Consider the following 6,193-nt stretch of genomic DNA (forward strand, 5'->3'; position numbering starts at 1 on the left):
GCCTAGCTGACTCAGTAGGTGGAGCATGCGGCTCTTGATCTTGGGGTTGTGGGTTCAAGCCCACTTGGGTGGAGAGATTACTTAAAAATAAAAAAATCCTAAAAGGTTCTTTCAGGGGGTGCCTGGGTGGCTCAGTTGTTAAGCGTCTGCCTTCGGCTCAGGTCATGATTCCGGGGTCCTGGGATCGAGCCCAGCATCGAGCTCCCTGCTCAGCGGGAGGCCTGCTTCTCCCTCTCTCACTCCCCCTGCTTGTGTTCCCTCTCTCACTGTGTCTCTCTCTGTCAAATAAATAAATAAAAAATCTTAAAAAAAAAAATTCTTTCAGATACAAAAGCTTTCCTACTTTTTAGTATACTTTTTAGGCTGCTCCCAGACTGTGTTTGTGTGTGTGAGAAATATACTAGTGTTCCCTGAAATAGTGTGTTCACTAGAAGGACATGTTGAGATAGTAGGACCCCAAAATTAGTCTTTAATTTCCCCCTTCCTCCTGGTCCTTGAATGTATGTGGAGCATCCTGTAATTTCTACACCTATTTATGTGATAGTTTACAGAACAATGATGCTCCTTACTACTTCCACCCCTTGTTACTGCCTTCTGATTCATTTGACTTATTCCTTCATTCTTCAAACTGTCTGTAGGTGTTAACACCCTTTTAAAAATAATTTGAGCTATTTTATCTTTACATTGGGTTTTTCAAGCTTTGTTTAAAATAAAAATATGCCAGGACGCCTGGGTGGCTCAGTCGTTAAGCGTCTGCCTTCGGCTCAGGTCATGATCCCAGGGTCCTGGGATCGAGTCCCACATCAAGCTCCCTGCTCGGCAGGAATCCTGCTTCTCCCTCTCCCACTCCCCCTGCTTGTGTTCCCTCTCTTGCTGTCTCTCTGTCAAATAAATAAATAAAATCTTTTTTTTTTTTTTAAAGCGAGAGCAGGAACACAAGCAGGGGGAGTAGGAGAGGGAGAAGCAGGCCTCCCGCTGAGCAGGGAGCCCGATGCGGGGCTCGATCCCAGGACCCTGGGATCATGACCTGAGCCGAAGGCAGACGCTTAACGACTGAGCCACCCAGGCGCCCCAAATAAAATCTTTTAAAAAATAAAATAAAAATATGCCGGGTGCCTGGCTGGCTCAGTTGGAAGAGCATCCGACTCTTGATCTTTGGGTCATGAGTTTGAGCCCCACATTGGGCAAAGAGTTTGCCTTAGAAAGATGCAAGCGAAAGAAATGCATAGCATAAAAAGGAAATCTGAGAAAGATACTCCCCCAAAGAAATTACTATGAAATTTAGTGTGTATCCTTTCAGGACTGTTCAAAAAATGCTCTGAGCTTCCCATTCTCCTTGGTCTTGGGGGCTGGCAGTGGGGGCAAAGTAGGGGCAGCCAGAATCACTGGGTCATGTCTCTTATCTTCAGGTCAGTGATAGACTGTTCAGTCCCTGTCCTTACTGAACAAAATTAAACAAATCCGTGTTTTTCGTAACATTTAACAGCCATTTCCGTTTGTCTTGGCTACTGCCGCATATGTAAAGGGGAACAGTGGGAGTGCTGAACTTTAGAAGGCTTGGAATTCTGGGACTAGGGCTTTAGATTTTAGGCAAGGACTTACAAACAAAGGCATTTCTTCATTCTCAATATATTGAGTTTATATTGTTTTATTTATTTATTTTTTAATATTTTATTTATTTATTTGACAGAGAGAGAGACAGCGAGAGCAGGAACACAAGCAGGGGGAGTGGGAGAGGGAGAAGCAGGCTTCCCGCAGAGCAGGGAGCCCAATGCGGGGCTCGATCCCAGGACCCTGGGATCATGACCCGAGCCGAAGGCAGACGCCCAACGACTGAGCCACCCAGGCGCCCCGTTTATATTGTTTTAAATGGCTCTTAGTTGTATAAGATGGCACAGAGACAAAAAACAAAAGAAATTTTGAAGATTTTATTTGAGAGCAAGAAAGAGAAGAGAGCGAGCGAGCATGGTGGAGGGGCACAAGCAGAGGGACAAGCAGGCTCCGCACTGAGCAGGGAGCCCAATGTGGGGCTCAATCCCAGGATCCTGGGATCATGACTTGAACTAAAGGCAAATGCTTAACCGACTGAGCCACCCAGGCACCCCAAGACCAAATATTTTTAATTATATTTGTATTTCCAGGTCCTCAGTTTTATCTGCTATGAGATCTGTTGATAATAAGTGAGCTTTAATGGACTTTACTTTGTGCCTCTAGTTTTGCAGCTTTTCGTCTCTTCCATAGTTTTTTAGACATTTGTATTAATCTATAATCTCTACCATGAGCCAGGCATATGTTTGCAGCAAATAACATATCAAATGGTAAACCCCTTAAGGACAGAGGCCAGGTTTAACTCATTTTTAAAATCTGCCTCTCCTAGCGCTGTCTTTCCTTGCAGGTGGTTAATGGATGTTTGTTGAGTTAAGCTCACATCCTGCCTTTTTCATACCGTTCACATGAGCTGAACTTGTCTTTTTTTTTTTTTTCCAAAAAGGAAACTCCCATCTTTTGCCTTATGTCATGTTTCTTACTATCATGTTCCCATGACCTCTCACCTAATAAGGACAAGCTTTGTTCAGCTCCCTTTTCTATAGTTCCCAGGCCTTTGCTCCTGAAATGTCTAGAATGTCCCTGTCCAATAGAAATATAATTCGGGCGCCTGGGTGGCTCAGTCATTGAGCGTCTGCCTTCGGCTTAGGTCATGATCCCAGGGTCCTGGAATTGAGCCCCGAATCGGGCTCCCTGCTCAGCGGGAAGCCTGCTTCTCCCTCCCCTACTCCGCCTGCTTGTGTTCCCTCTCTAGCTGCCTATCTCTGTCAAATAAATAAAATCTTAAAAATATATATATATAATTCAAGCCATATATCTAATTTTAAAACTTTAGTAGCTACATTTTAAAATGTAAAAAGAGGGGCACCTGGGTGGCTCAGTCCTTAGGCGACTGGTCCCGGGCTCCCTGCTCAGCGGGGAGCCTGCTTCTCCCTCTCCCTCTGCCTGATGCTCCCCTGCTTGTGCTCGCTCCCTGTCAAATGGATAAATAAAAAAAAATTTTTTTTAAAGATTTTACTTATTTTTTCAACAGAGAGACACAGCGAGAGAGGGAACACAAGCAGGGGGAGTGGAAGAGAGAGAAGCAGGCTTCCCGGGGAGCAGGGAGCCCGATGTGGGGGATTGATCATGACCTAAGCCAAAGGCAGACGCTTAACGACTGAGCCACCCAGGCGCCCCTGGATAAATAAAATCTTTTAAAAAAAAATGTAAAAAGAAACAAAAAATACCAACTCAAAGAATCTAACTAAATATGTCCACAGTATCATTTCAACAATTAAAAATATTTATATTGTACATTCTTTTATTCATACTGTCTTCAAGATCCAATGTGTATTTTATACTTACAGCGCGAGCCGCGTGTGGCTAATGGCTACCTTACTGGACAGCACAGGTACAGAATCTTTGAATTTTTGTGTACTCTCCGTGTAAATAATTAGACAAGCCATGAAAGTATTCATCTTATCGGCTCCATCATTAGCAAAGGAGATAAATTCAGGTAAGAGAATTATTTGCTAAATGACACGTTATTTAGCTTCCTGTTTCTTTTCAAGCTATTCTTGTAAGCTATTCTTAGATTTTTCATCTTTAGGTAAAATCCATAATTCAGAACCATCAAGTCTTTTTCTTAATATGCTTGTAAGCTATTCTCTGCTTGTAAGCGGCTCTTCGGGGCTGGACGGGGGGGGGCATCATTAACCTTCCTTTTCATTTCTTCCTGTGTCACTGGCTGCCTGGGATCTCAATGATTGGGATTTTCTCTTTTCTCCCTCTTCTCCCTTAAATGCCATAACTTCTACAACACTGAACCCACACTGTGTTGCCCAGAAACTGGAAATACTTACACTGTTTATCTTAAATTCTTTTTTTTAGAAGATTTTATTTATTTGACAGATAGAGACACAGTGAGAGAGGGAACACAAGCAGGGGGAGTGGGAGAGGGAGAAGCAGGCTTCCCGCTGAGCAGGGAGCTCGATGTGGGGCTCGATCCCAGGACCCCGGGATCATGACCCGAGCTGAAGGCAGACGCTTAATGACTGAGCCACCCCGGCGCCCCTGTTCATCTTAAATTCTTGTGCAAGCATTCTGGCTAGTGGAAGTGGGATTCCATTTATTAATAAGGCTGACATTGCATCATCCGAGACATTTCAGAGTACAGGAGTAGGAAGTTATTTAGTTAAATACGTAAAGCCAGATTTTTTAGCTCACATCCCTATAAAACCCATAGGAAACAGTGTGATTGATAAAGATGAGCAGACATCTCTTAAATAACTGATTATCTGCCAAAAATGACAAGTTAGTGAGTAAAGCCGTATTTGGTAGGTAGGTTGAAGAACAAGAGAGGGTTGACTGCCAAACCTTGGGCTCATGGGGAGAGAATACTGTGATAGGAACATATGGAGCATGTTTTAAAACAAAATTTTGGACAGGAATTCAAGTGTGATAAACATGGCGGTCAGAAGAATCATTGGTATGTACCCCGCAGAATAGTCTCCAGAGCCAGGGAGGAGGCCCTTCAGACCAATGTAAAGCCCAGACTAGAGCTCCGAGCTCATTGTTCCCTGTATTACATCTTCTCTGTAAAAAAGTGGAACATGGACATGGGGAAAATAACCAATAATGAGGAAGCTAGGACTGGAGCATCAAGACATTCAAAGAAAGGGGCGCCTGGGTGGCTCAGTCGTTAAGCGTCTGCCTTCGGCTCAGGTCATGGTCCCAGCGTCCTGGGATCGAGCCCTACATCGGGCTCTCTGCTCCATGGGAAGCCTGCTTCTCCCTCTCCCACTCCCCCTACTTGTGTTCCCTCTCTCGCTGTGTCTCTGTCAAATAAATAAAATCTTAAAAAAAAAGAAAAAGACATTCAAAGAAACTTAGCTACACTGTAAGCTTCTTCATTTAGACTATGTGGTCTTAACCCCTTTAATCTAAATCAGTGCCTGGCACTGACTAGATATTGGTGGAATGAATGAATTACCTGAGAACAGTGAATTGTGGATATGTTGGCTAAGGTCTAAGTGACAGGTTAAATAAAGGAGAAAGATGTTGCAGATTGACTGGATCCTGTTGGCAGGGGCAAAGCTAGAAGCAAGAGGGAATGAATGGGACGAAACAGGTTCTACCGCTTAAAGAACTCTTGACAAAAGCACAAATGAAGGAGTGAAGAGGCTTAAAAATAAGCAGTTTGAATTTACACTTCGTTATTGCCTACAGGGAGTGTGTGTGGGCTCTGGGAGAAATGTGAGTGACAACAAAGTACTCCAGTTACCCAGTAATCTAAGATATTTCAAGTTCAAAGCTTCTGGATCTGTATGCCCAGGAAGTTATGATCCTAATGTTGCCCTGGCTGATCGGCCGTTTTCTCTACACAAAGTACATTTCCAGTTACACCCCCTATCTTGAAGCTTTCACATCCCCTTTGTGTTAAAGCTAAATCACAACTCTAACAGCAAAAATTTTATGTTACTCCAAACAGAAAAAAAAATTTTCATCTAAATGTTTTAAAACAAGTCTGCAAATATTTAGGTATTCACACACATCAAATAATGCAGTTGTGGATCATACAAAAGGCTCTACTCATATAAGTGAATGGACCCAGAGCTGTGTTTAACTGGGGCTTTCTTCGAATATTCACCTGCCATTGATTTCATGACTTGCCAAATTAGAAATAAACTTGTCCCCATTGGTACCTCATGAATTCCTTTCTTAAATATAAAGTGATTTACAACTTTCTTTAAGCTTCACTTCTAGCAGGTTCCAAAGAATCAGCTTAACCCCTGGTAAGCTCCGGATCTTCATTAATGCTAGTTCAGTTTGGGAAGTTGTTTCAGTCTTTGGATGTCTTCAGTGTAAAACCATTACTTTTAACTTTATTTTGTAAAAATCATTATCTGATTATTTTTCAAGTATACTTGGGTTAACAAAATGCAGCAGAGGGGTGTGCCTTTTAGTGGCTGAACAGACCACTTTTTACATTCCTTAGAAATAAGATATGGCTCAGTATTTTAAATCATAGCAACAGTTGATAAGAAAAACAGCAAAAAAGTAATCATTTCCATATGGAAAGAAAAGGAAGAAACCAGTGAAGCTGTGAACTGTCATTTTTCCATATAAAAATAAATCACCACTGGTAGATTTGGCAGAAGGGGCA

This window comes from Phoca vitulina, unplaced genomic scaffold (genome assembly GCF_004348235.1).
Source record: "Phoca vitulina isolate PV1807 unplaced genomic scaffold, GSC_HSeal_1.0 scaffold40, whole genome shotgun sequence".
Taxonomy (NCBI): Eukaryota; Metazoa; Chordata; class Mammalia; order Carnivora; family Phocidae; genus Phoca; species Phoca vitulina.